Here is a 14,067-nt window from a genome sequence, read left to right as displayed (position 1 = left end):
ATACTACTCTCAAAATATAATATTAACTCTTATGTTTAAAAACATACTTCTTTTTGTGGTTTGAGATAATTGCTCAAAGCTTAGCTCAAAGGCTCCTCTTGGAAATCAAAGTTTCTTCTCTTGCTTAATTGTGAAAGCATTTACTCTTTACTAAAAACTAGCTCAAAGGCTCTTTTGGAAATCAAAGTTTCCTTTCTTGTTTAAATGTGAAACATTTTACTCTTTGTAAATATACATAGTCCCGATATACTCTTTTGAAGAAATGAACTTCAATCTTTACTCTTTACTCAACTCAAATCTCAAGCCTTAAAACAAAGTAAAGACGTTTGTAAAAGACTTTTGAAAAATCTATGAACTTCTCTTAACTTGACTCCTAACTTTCCTTGAATTGAATTATGGATTCAAGGCTCATGATCTCATGTTATGAATGATTTCATGTTGTTTAGACGTACCTTAGAGTGTAGGAATCAACTAGGAAACATAGGTACGCTTCAAGGGAACTAGTACGGAAAGAAGGGGGGAGAAGTAGAAAACATGGCGTCCCTGGCGCTCTGAGTGGCGTGCCAGAGGCCTAACTTCAGAGAACTTTGTGGGGTGCTCTGAGTGGCGCGGCGCCCCACCCTCTGCCCAGGTGTTTGACGACTTTTCTTGCTCGTTTTTCAACTCTAAATCCTCTAAACTCAATTGGGTCCTTCCCCAAACACTTAGATTCGACTACATAATCAAAATATGCAAGAATCTACTCAAAACGACACCTAAATTCATGAATCAAAATCAAGAACTCTTCAACAACTCCAACAATCAAGAACCCAATAGAAACTTCAAACAAATCCATCAAGAACTCAATTTCTAAACATTCAAGAATCTAAATTCGTTAAAATAAATCATGGTTGGCGTGTGGGTGAACTAACCCAACGCTATGTGATCTCAAATACCTCGTAGGGATCACCCCTTGACGAAATCCACAAGAAATTCTTCAAGAACTTGGTGATTCCTTGCTTCTTCTCCTCTTTTCTCCTCTTCTTTTCTCTTCTCTCAAAATCCTAACTTGTTTTTTCAAAAGCGTAAACTGAATCCAATCAGTTTAGACCCCCAACTTAATTAACCAAAAATGAAATTAATTAATGGAAAACTTACATAAATATACTATATTAAAAAAATATTTACCATCTATAGCAACAATATTTTTTTTCACTTGATCACTTTTAATACATTTATAATACAGTTTTAATATATATTATAAAGAACAATTTATTATTCACATATAATACAAGTTTTATTGATGAATAATACATTTATCACACATTTTAATACACTTATAATACAATGTGTCTATTTCTTACCAAGCAAGCATAACACATTTAAAAAAACAGTTATAATACATATATTTTGCATACATAATTCACTTTTAATATATATTGCAGATTTAACATAATATTGTTATGTATTGTTATAAATGGTAATAAATAAAAAGTATCGCTAAAATCAGTAATTATTTATTAAAAGGTATCTATCCAAGTAATTTTTCCTTAATTAATTGGGTGGTGAAAAGACCATAATGCCCTTCTAAAATCCGATTTTGACTTTCCTTATCTAGACAACCCAACTTCAAATGGGCATATCTCCCTCATACGAACTCAAAAGCGCGCAAACTCGGCGGCGTTGGAAAGATAATTCAAAGATCTTTCCTACGGTATCTTTTAGCACACCTAAATCATCCTAAGCTAGGATTTATGGTCGTTTGAAGTTAACCCAAAACTCATACTTGACTTAATTTTGTCAAATTTCCAGATTTTTCATTCTTTCCAAAAATGACTCTTTCTAATTCTAGCTCTTTCTAGTTGCGGGATGTTACATATTTCATTTAGAAAGTAACTCAAGCAATTTGAATATTTTTTAATTAAATTTTGTTGAAATACAATTTTTGTTTTAAACTAATTTTTTTAAAAAAATAATAAGATGCCCATTTAATTATTTTTTTGAAATACTATTTTGTTTTTAATTATTTTTTCAAATAATAAATATTCATTTTAATTATTTTATTAAATTTTGTTGAACAAATTTTTTTATTTTAGACTATTTTTTTAAGAAACAATAACTATTGTGATTTTAATACAAAAATAATAAGGTTTACGCAGTAGGATATTTTTAAATCGAAAATGATGCATTGCATTGCATCCACCGTTACTAGTGTTGGTGCCTCGCAACACACCATTTTTTTTTAATAAAGAAAATCGTTTTTAATAAATTTATCTTTCAACAAAATTAAATAATATATTACAATGAGTATTTTACTATTTGTTAAGAAATTAGTTTAAAACAAAATTGGTGTTTCAATAAATTTAATAAAATAATGAAAATGAGAATCTTATTATTTTTTAAGAAATTAGTTTAAAAAAAATTATGTTTCAATAAAATAATTAAATTGAGCATCTTATTATTTTGTTAACAAAATTGCATTTCAATAAAATTTAATGAAAAAAATATTTAAATTGAATGGGTGACTTTCTAAATGAAATATTCAATAGTTGAGTGACTTTGAGGTTATATAATAAAGTTGTGTGACTTTTTATTTTAAAAAAAATACATAGTTAAGTGACTTTGAAATTATAAATGAAAATTAAGTGACTTTCTATGAAAAGAAATATTAGTTGAGTGATCGTATGAGATATTAACTCTATAAGTGGCATTTTCAATGAAATAAGATATTTATGAGCAATCATTTATTACTCATATGGCTGCCAGGCATGCACCATAATATGACCTAAAATTAAATTTGATTAAAAATTCATAAATTATTTTATTTTTAAATGAAATTTATCATAGTTAATTTTTGATTTTTTGAGACATAATATTTTGAATTTGTTAAATTTCTAATAATCTTTTTTTATATATAAAAAATTATATTTTCTATAAATAATGGAGTACTTAATATGTTTTTTGAGAAAAATACTTATAATTTAATATCGAAAAGAAAAAAACTTAAGGCAACTTTTTTTTAGGCTTGTGGAGCTAGCTCTGATATTATTGTATCACGATAATTCCAGCAACCTGATAAAAGACTTTTTTTTATAAAAAAAAAACACGTGGGGAAATGTCATATATTTGAGACATAAATCTATCTAAAATAAATCATATAAATTATACAAGATTTGAAAGTCAGTCGATCTTTTTATTTTTTTCAAAATAATTTAAGTTGCTAATTGTTGTAATTCATAGACTATAGTACTTTTTATGTAATTTCAAATAAGTATATATGATTTCGTTTGTCAATCAATTTTTAAATATATATATATTTTAAATATTTCAAGTTGTTAATTATTGAGATTTATAATACTTTTTACGTCGTTTTCAAATAATGCATGTTACTTCTTATGTACCAACTTATATGAAATCGATAGAATTTCAAAAATCGATCAAATTTTTTATATGTCTTTTAAATATGTTAAGTTGTTAATTATAATGATTTATAATATTTTTACACAGTTTTTAAATAAATTAGTATCTCTTTTTGAATGAAATCCAACGTTAGGAATTGTTTGGCCTTATGCCTACTTTATTTATTGTCCTCGTAGAAGTAAAGACGTACACAAAATTGCTTCTCAGCGAATTTGAAAAAATATCCCTTTTTAGGTGGAATAATGAGGACAAGAAAGCGGTGAAAAAATCTTCTTATTTTTGGCAATCAAAGAAGAATCCTAAACAAACTTCGATAATTAATTTATAGTTCAAGTTACCATATAATACTTATTATTATTTTGTTTAAATATTAATAATAAGTGAATATATTAAAGGTAATAAGTATTTATAAAATTGAATTGAACGTGTAATTATTTTTATTCTGTGTCCGTGGATGTAAGTTAGTCTCAAAAACCTTTACCTATCATTCTTGTGTCGTTACTTTAGTGATTTGAACATTCAAATTCCGGAGTAACATGATGGATGCATTCTGCTTCAAAATTAAACGTTAAAAATATAGGACATTTTTTAAAAATTATTATTATTATTATTATTATTATTATTATTATTATTATTATAAAAAAATACACATAATTTTTCCGGGTAGGTTTGTAAAAAATCAAATGGGTTTTTAGAATTTGACTGATTTTTTTGTTTTTAAAAAATTTAATGATGTGGCTGAATCATTGTTCGTTACGTGGATAAAATGGTTTTGCGAAATCAGATGGGTTTTCCGTTAACCCATATAATGATATATGGATGAGCCTTTTCTCATACGGAAGTTGCATAGATGAGTCAAACTTTTAACGGATAACATAAATAAAAAAGTCTTTTGTGATAAATAAATGAAGCCAGCCGGCCTACACATTATTAAAGTCTATTCCTATAGAAATTAAAGAAGTAGATACCTGCTAATTAGCATTCGAAAAGTATAAGATTATCAATACAGAACTTGTTCCTGTAAATATAACTTTGGATATTGGATTTCCTTATTCTAACTCAATGACTTTGATATGGGCAAGTCTAGTGGTTTTTCTAGTTGTATATGCCTTGTATGTGCTACTAAACATTCACAAGAGGAAAAGGTTTCCTCCAAGTCCAACAGGCTTTCCCATTTTAGGACATCTTCATTTGTTAGCTGGTAAAAATCCACACAAAGATTTACAAAAACTAGCCAAGAAACATGGTCCTATTATGTATGTGCAATTGGGACTGGTACCTGCAATCGTTGCCTCGTCTGTTGATGCAGTCGAGAAGTTCCTCAAGACAAATGATCACATCTTTGCTAGTAGGCCTCATAGTGAGGTATCTCAATATTTGTCTTATGGACAGAAGAATTTGATATTTGCAAAGTATGGTGTGTATTGGCGCAACATGCGCAAATTGTGCACTGTTCACCTTTTAAGCAATCACAAGATCAATTCATTTCAATCCATGAGAAAGCAAGAAGTTCAACTTCTGATTGAATCCATTAAAAAGGAAGCTCATGATCGCGTAGTTGTTGATCTTAGTGCAAGGATTTTGTCCTTGAATGCTAACTTGACTTGCTTGATGATGTTTGGAAAGAAGTACATGGATGAGGACTTGGACAAGAGGGGATTCAAAGCTATTGTTCAAGATGTTGTGGATTTAGTATCCACACCAAATCTTGGAGATTTTTTTCCTTTCCTTGGAGTTATTGATCTCCAGGGTCTCAATCGCAAACTCAAGGATCTTTCAAAGGTGTTTGATGAGTTTCTTGAGAGGATTATTGATGAACATGCCGAGTATCATGATCGGGATCAAACCAAGGACTTTGTGGACACCATGATGGACATAATGCAATCTGGAGAAGCAGAATTTCAGTTTGACCGTCATCTCATAAAAGCTATCCTCTTGGTATATATGTACTTTCATCCCAGTTATAAGTCATATATACTAGTATAAGCTTAATATATAACAAATTCCCCTGTTTCCTTTTATATACAGGACATGCTTCTGGCTGCAATGGACACTACAGCATCAACAGAAGAATGGATGCTCACCGAACTTCTTAGGCATCCCCAAGTGATGAAGAAACTCCAAAACGAGTTGCAAGAAGTGGTAGGCCTTGAAAGAATGGTAGAAGAATCAGACTTGGAGAACTTAAACTACTTAAACATGGTTGTAAATGAGGGCCTGAGGCTGCATCCTGCAGTGCCACTATTTTTTCATGAGGCAATGGAAGATTGTGTAGTCGACGATTTCCACATACAAAAGGGATCCCGAATCATAATAAATTGTTACGCGATTCATAGGGATCCAAATGTTTGGCCTGACCCTGAGAAGTTTTTTCCTGAGAGATTTGTTGGGAGCAGTATAGATTTTCGTGGACGTGACTTTCAACTTTTACCATTTGGCTCTGGGAGAAGAAGCTGTCCTGGAATGCGGTTGGGAGTTACCATCGTTCGCCTTTATGGTGGCACAGTTGGTGCATTGCTTTGAGTGGGAGCTTCCAAATGGTATTCAGCCTTGTGATTTAGACATCGATGAGAAGTTTGGGATGGTAACATGTAGAGAAAAGCCTTTGCTGGCTATTCCTACTTATAGACTAAAGAAATGATGCAAATACAATGTATCATATATAGTAAGAGAACTAGTATTTCTAAACTTCAACATTTTATTACAAGAAACATTGAAAGTTCTACTATATGATTTTGTGATTGTTGTGTGCTTTCCCTGCTATTCTACAAATATTGCATTGACAGTACATCTACACCTAATAAAATTGGTATCTTCCAAATGTCTCATTGTATATACAATTGACCTCTTCTCTCTTGTTTCCTATTGATGAATGTGTTTTAACAAGTCGAGAGATGAAAGTTCCTAACTGAAGAATCATCATTGTAACGACTAACGACCCAATTTTCCTAAGTCGTGATGACACCTAACTATTCCCACATCAAGAAAATCATAACCAAATAAGTGAACAATGACATAAATAAAATGTCAAGAATACAGTGGAATGTGTAGCAACCTCAATACATAGGATATAGCTTGTTGTATTTTGGGTTTTGATGAATTAACAAGCTAAATAGGACCATGTAAAAGGACCTGGTCCTCTAAGTTTTCGTTTTACAGGACAAGCCAACAGCTACAAAAACTGCAGTGGTCGGTGGGCACTGCAGCAGAGGCACGGAAAGGACAACAGTCCTCGATCAATGGCATGCTACTAGGTTGTTTTGTCTCTCTTATACAATGGATATGTTGACAAGAAACAACCTCGTTTTTGCAACCAAGATTATTCAAAAGCAAAAGTCATTTTCAAAGAGGAACTACTTTTACACATAACGAGGGACCTGATTGAGTCTTAAGTTGTTATTTGAGTTTATTGTCTTGTGCTCTCATATTGTAGATCTATTCCTATATTATAAATGATAATATATCATGTCAGTTTAAAGGATTGTGAGTTGAGTTTGTGGCTAGAGTTAGCCTAGTTGTGTTTGCTTGAAGTCTATGTTAACTAGAGGAAGTTGATATAGTGAGCAATAGAGTTATTTCTTTGTGTCTTGTAATATAGGTGTTACAAGGTGCTTAGGATTAAGAGTTTAATCCTTTGTGAGTACTCGAGTTTGTATTCACAAGTTGCTTGAAGTTATTGGAGCTTTAAGAAATCATGTTTGACAGGTTGTGGTTTTTCTTTCCTTGAGCAAGGAGATTTCCACGTAAACATTTGTGTTTTTTACTTTAAACATTTAAATTACTTTCTGTTACTAGAACAGTCAAGGGACCTGGTGTCCTGACTGGTGGTGGACTCATACAACCCCGTTGATACTCGGGTCCAAACCTGCAAAAAATGCATAAACTACTTATTCATCCTCAATTGTTAGCTTTTACACTAACAACTACAGCTCTTATAATTCTTTTGAATGACAATTTTTAACTAACCTAACGAAAATCATGACAACCAGTGGCGTAGCCAAGAATTTAATGAAGGGTGTCCAAACTTTTAATAGTAATTTTTTTTTTAAAAATAACGATTTAAATTACCAAAACAAATAATCAAGTTAAGCAATATTTAATTAAATATAGGAATATTTTTAATAGAATTACAAGTGTATAATTCAAAACTAATATAAAGAAAATAAACTACTATTGAAAACATAATTTAAATATATTATTACAATTGTACTTGACGAGGTTTCATAATCTGAAACGTTTTTATAATAGACTCATTAGAAATAGTACGAAATACTTTCTTTTCTACATAAGGCACTACACAACCGTCTAAAAACTCATCATCCATTCGATTTCGCAAGTCATTTTTAGAGTATTTAAATCAATGCTTTGTTTTTGAGAAGAATGTGACAACATCTCTAATTGATCTACCGTTGTTTCTTTATTTGGTTGACTTAGAGAAGTCGAACTTTTTTTTGGTACTCTATTATAATAATTCCTCATGTCTATTGAAACTTGAAACTAAAATATTAAGTTGGTTATTTTTGTTATAAAATAAGAGAACGAGAAGAAAAAACAGAGAGAGAATTATTGAGATTCTATTCTTAATAATATTGTGATATTTGGGTAAATGAGTCTCCTATTTATAGAGAAAGAAAACCTTATTCCATAAGGGAAAAGTATTAAAATTTAAGGAAATCTTATTCCATACGGAAAATGTATTAAAATTTAAGGAAGTAATTCAATTTTAATTGAAAAAAATCCACAAGAAAAAGTATTAAATTCAAGGAAATCTTATTTAGAGGAGGGATTCGAACTTGAGTCTTGGAGACCTTCATGATACTATTAACCACCAAGCTATTGAACTTTTATGTTAAAATTACGCATGTTTATTTACTTAATTGAATTCAAGAAGTCAAAATAATTACAGAAAAATAAAACAACCTTGCAGGGAATCGAATCGGGATAAAGAGTAGGATTGCACAAGCTTATTGCCAACTCCATTGCGCATCACTTTGTTATTTCAGGGGGTCCAAATTCTATATATACCAATATAAAGTCAAAATTTTACGTGTATATATAGTATAATTGGACACCCTTGGAGCCTACGTGGCTCCGCCCCTGATGACAACACTGAATAGATTAAAAGATACTTCCTCTATATCCCATTTATGTGAAGGTGTTATTGTTTGAAGAGTCAAACGATTTTTCTTTGACTATAATTTTCTCTATTTTCTTAAAATATTTGGATTCATTAGAGACATATAGTACTTCTTGTATAATTTTTAAATATGTAAATTTTATTTTATAAAATTCAAAAAGCTATACCCAAATTGATAAATTAAATTGGGACAATGGAAGTAGTAAATTACAGTAAACCCTCTTATAAAGAAACTTATAAACACATTCCAGATGAACACAAAATACAGAGAAAATGATAGATACTTCCATCACAAATAATAGTACCATCACCAAAAGCAACTGTGATAGTCATTAGAAAAGCAAAGAAAAGGGTCAAAACAAGAAATACAAAAGCAAAGAAACAGGTCAAAACAAGAAAAATACGTTGAGAACTCAAAACAACTATGATAGTCATTATGAACTCAATTTCGCCAACATAATTCACTAAAAAGTGGTTTTCTTTTATTTTCCAGGTCCTCTTATGTTCCAAGAGGGGTATTCTTTCCCTTTTACCCATTATCAACACCCGCATTCCCTAATAGGGGTGGCTCAACGTAATCGGGGGCCTAAAGCGAAATTTCAATTCAAGGCCTAAAATATAAACAAACTTCGTATACGTATTTATTCAAATTTTATTTTTCTAACACTATTTAGATGAAATTTAATATTGTTTTTTTCAATTATTAGTTTTAGGTAAGATTTTATCAGCTCAACATTGAAATACCTCCTTTCAGTGAGGCAATTATTATATGAATTGTTAACATAATTCTATAAGTAATAAGTTGACAAATATTAAATAAAGATAAGAGTAGAATCATAGAATCTCAAGAAGTTGATGACTTGGTATACCCCATTTTAATATGCTTGTTCTAATGCTTGAAACCAAAATTTTAAAACAAATAAAAAAGAATTTGTAATACAATTTGTTCAACACTTTTCACTATTAATTCTTATTTAACAAAGTACAAAAGATGTTAAAGTGGGTGAAATAATATATTTTTTAAAATATTATACTTTTTATCTTAAATAATCCATTTTTACTATAAAAATTTAACACATAATTTATTCTTAATAAAAATTTGGGGCCCCCAAAATTTGGGGCCTAAGGCATAAGCCTTATTTTACAAAGCATAGAGCCGCCCCTGTTAAATCCCTAATTCTTCTTCTCCCAAAACTAAAGAATGTCAAGAAAGAGATTTTTCCAAGTTCAAGATTCTCTTCAAGAATCCTAGAATTTTCCAATCAAGATTCTTCACAAACTTCATCTTGAAGAAGTCTATAGAAGGATTTCTCAAGTTCAAGTTATAAAGTTGTAAGCCCAAAACTTTTCTCTAATAATTCGTGAAATTTAGGTATGCGAGATTTCATCAATAGGTTTTTTTCACCAATTAAATTTCAAAGAGAACTCCGTATTTCAATTATTTGAAATCTATAGAAATCTAGGTTTCTTATGATCAACATGAATTTCAATTTTAATATCTCACTACTAAAAAATTGTCAAAAAACGACGGATTGGGTCGCTTTTTTGGTCAAAATCGACAGAAAAGCGACGCAGTCACCTCCATCGCTTTTTAGCTCGATGCTTTTCAAAAAGCGACGGACTGCATCGCTTTTTGACTTTTTTTTAACAAAAGCGACGGACTCCGTTGCTTTATTTTAATTTTAATTTTTTTTTATTTCTAAAAGGCGACGCAGTCCGTCAATTTTTTCTGAAAATTTTATTTTTGAAAATGTAACATCTCGCAACTAAAATGAACTAGAAGGAAGTTTAAAATCTGAAAAATTGTTAAAGTTAGGAAAAGTGAGTTTTTGGTCAACTTCAAATAGTCATAACTCCTAGATCAGGATGAGTTAGGTGTAGTTCCAAATATGGTTGGAAATCTCTTGGAATGATCTTTCCAACGCCGCCAAGTTTGCGCGATTCCGAGTTCGTATGAGTGAGTTATGCCCTTTGGAAGTTGGGCTACTGGATTAAGGAAATGTCCAATCCAGAATTTTTAGGGGTATTTTAGTCTTTTCGTTGCCCAATTATTTTAATCCATTTTTAGGAGTTTAATATGGGTCAAATCAGATTTTTAGCCAGTTTTTAGAATTTGGGATTTCACGCTAGGGCTAAGGAGAAAGGAGAAGAGAAAAGAAGAATGAGAAAGAGGGCAAATTCATCAAGATCGATCAAGAAAGTTGGTGTTTCGCCAAGGATTTACTTTTATCAGGTATGTGAGGCTCTCATAACGTTGGGATCATTCTCCCACGGGCCAATAATATTAACTTCAATTTGGATTCGACCTAAATGAGTTTGAATATTGATGATCTTGATATCTATTCTTGAATTCATATATTGTTCTTGAATTTGACTGAGTTGGGAAGTTTCTGAGTTCGTACGTCGCATCATAGAGTCGTTTCGAGTTAGGTTCTTAGGTACATTTGCTGGGTATCTGTATCTAAAAGAAAATTGAGAAAAAGAACCGAGTTTGGGTGAATTGGGGTTGGAAAACGGAGAAGAAATTTCGTCTGCTAGGAGCGTGTCACGGAGTAGGTTCCCAGATTTGGAAATTTCTGTTTCGCGTCGCGGAGTTGTCACAAAGCGTTCTACCTCAAAAGACGTTTTTGAAACCAAAATTTAATTATGCCTCCGCGTCGAGGACCCACCTTCTTATTTTGATTTTCGATCTTTTCTCATGTTTAGCTATCTAAAACCATTCCTAAACAACATGAGATCTTTCAAATCACAAATCTTAATCCTTGAATCCATAATTCAATTCAAGGATCAGTTATGAGTCAAGTCAAGAGAAGTCAAGAGTCAAGTAAGAGAAGTTTATTTCAAGTTTTCATAAGTCTTTTACAAACGTTTTAACTTTGTTTTAATACTTAAGTTTTGAAGTTGAGTAAAGAGTACGAGCAAAGTTCATTTTCTTTAAAATGATATATGGGAACTAAGTATTCCCAAGAGTAAATGTTTTCACATTTAAGATGAGAGGAAACTGAGATTTCCAAAAGAGTTTTGAACAAAAATAGGGAACATTGATTCCAAGAGAGCTTTTAAGCTAAGTTTGAGTAATTATCTCAAACCAGAGAAGAAGTTGTGTTAAAACATATGAGCTAAGTATATTTTGGGAGTAGTATTGAGCACCGATATGGGGACGCGAGTTCATATTAACTCAAGCCCCCATAAACCATATAGCCATCATGGGGAGAAAAAGGGTCATACTTTTTAGAAGATTCCTTAGTGCTTTTCAGCATAAACTAGTAGATCCACTTAGTAGTTTAGGTTCTATACCGATGACAAGGTATAGGATGGTCCTTGGCAACGTGAGGTAAAGTGTTGTACCATCACTTAGGCTCATAGTGATGGTTGTCGGTTAGAGAATCTCCCATATAAGTTATTTTACTTTTTATATGAAGTAAAGTTAAGTTTGTTATTGTTTTATCTTTAAACGAACTAAGATTGTTTTCAGTTGTTTTATAAGCTTTATATATATATATCGCATGTGTTTTATTGCTTTATATGGAATTGAGTTATTCAAGAGTTTAGAAGAGCCAAGGTAAGTGTTTCTTTCATAATCTTTTTCAAGCCTGTGTATGTTAGCATTCCAACTCGCATACTCGTACATTCAATGTACTAATGCTAGTTGGCCTGCATTGTATTATATACAGACGTAGGTAATCAGGATCAGCATCCAGCACCTCGTTGATCCATCTTAGAGCATTCAGAGTCTGTTGGTGAGCCTCCTTGCATTTCGGAGGACTCTTTTATTCGCTTTCTAGTTTAGTTCATTAGGATGTTGTGGGGTTTGTCCCAACATCCATCTCAGTTGTTTTAGAGGCTTCATAGATAGTTAGTAGTTCAGTAGTCTTTACATTATCATTCTTATTGTTAAGACTTGGGTTTCCACTTTTGGCCAAGTTGAATGTATAACCTTTAAGCATTCTCAGTTATTTTAGTATTCAGTTCAATTAAGCGCTATTGATCTTTATTAATATGCACATTGTCTTCCGCTGAGTTAAGTAAGTCAGGCCCAGGGTTCGCTTGGGGCTAGCAATGGTCTTCGAGTGTCAGTCCCGCCCAGGGTGTAGACTCGGGGCGTGACAGAAAATCCCATAAAAGCTACGGACAAAAGGACCCTGTCTGTCGCTTTTCTGGATAATTTATTTTTGAAAATCCCTGAAAAGTGAAAGACAAAACCATGTTGTCTGTCGCTTTTCTGGGATTTAAAAAAATAATAAAACCCTGAGAAGCGACGGACAAAACCACGTTGTCCGTTGCTTTTTCTACAATATTTTTTACAGCAGAAACTGGCAATTTCTGGTGCCCACCTGCAAATGCAATTCAATTCAATTCTACAATATTCAGCCCAATTAAACATACACAAGTATAAACAATCTAAACAAAACATAAAACAACAAACTTAAAATAACATTCAAAAGTATCTAAATCACAAATTAAAGACTTATAAAGCCTTTCAAAATTCGTTTCAAAATTTCAAAAAGTTCATAAATGTCCATAGATCTAAACTAGGGAGTGGGATCTACATAATCATCATCATCACTCTCGTCGTCGGTATCATCGGGAGCCGAAGTAGTAGGTCGTTGAGCGAGGTTCATCACTTGTTCTTTGATTTGCTGAACGGTCTCACTCATGCTTTTTTGTTCAGCTACTCTTCTCCACTCCGACTCTACCAGTGCCGCTATAAGTTTAGCTATTTGAGCCGACATAGCAACAATCTGAACGCCGTCAAGTGCCTCAGCTTGACATGATGATCCAATACCTTCTAAGCCTGAATGGAGTCATCTTACATCGTTTCAAGAGCCTAAACCATAGACTCTACCCTTGTGTGTCCCCCCTACCACTTTTTCTTTCCAAATCTGGGTGGAAAGTTCAGGTGTCAATTGGACCGAACTATCTAGATTCTCAGCGACGTACTGATGAAACTCATTTTGCATATTAAATATACGGAAAAGGGTCAAAATTGCCCCTGAACTATGAGAAATAGACCACTTATACCCTCAATTACATTTTGGGATCAAAAATACCCCCACAGTTATCCCAGGAGACCACAAATACCCTCAAGAGTTAATACCCCAATTTTTTAGTGACGTGGCAAGCAACATGGGACTAATCCCTCCACCTAAGCATTGCCAACTAAGATTCACTACAAAAGAACTTGACTTTTAGTGGCGACAAAGTCGCCACAAAATCCCAAAATATTGTCACTAAAGGTTATGAGTGATTTTTAGTGGCGACTAAGGCTCCAACAACCATTCGCTAGTAAAACCTATTTTTTCAACAAAAAAATATGATAATTAATTTTCGATTGCGATATATATATATATATATATATATATATATATATATATAATGCATCATTGTACATTTTATACATTTACAAATGACATAAAAATAAAACATATAGTGTCTTCAAACTCCTACTTAATTGATATCATAGTTGGTTTTTTAAAAACAATGAAGAAAAAAACACAAAATTAGAATTTAATGTTAAAAACTTTTAGTGA

The 14,067-nt window shown here is 31.9% G+C and overlaps 1 pseudogene; it reads left to right on the top strand.

Moving 5' to 3' along the window:
* Positions 1 to 4,455: 4,455 nt before the first annotated feature.
* Positions 4,456 to 6,081, top strand: LOC102593273 (cytochrome P450 CYP736A12-like; annotated as a pseudogene).
* The last annotated feature ends 7,986 nt before the right edge of the window (positions 6,082 to 14,067 follow it).

This window comes from Solanum tuberosum, unplaced genomic scaffold (assembly GCF_000226075.1).
Source record: "Solanum tuberosum cultivar DM 1-3 516 R44 unplaced genomic scaffold, SolTub_3.0 scf00181, whole genome shotgun sequence".
NCBI classification, from domain to species: domain Eukaryota; kingdom Viridiplantae; phylum Streptophyta; class Magnoliopsida; order Solanales; family Solanaceae; genus Solanum; species Solanum tuberosum.
The sequence above is the reverse complement of the archived record's forward strand: the minus strand, read 5'-3'. Positions and strand labels throughout refer to the sequence as shown.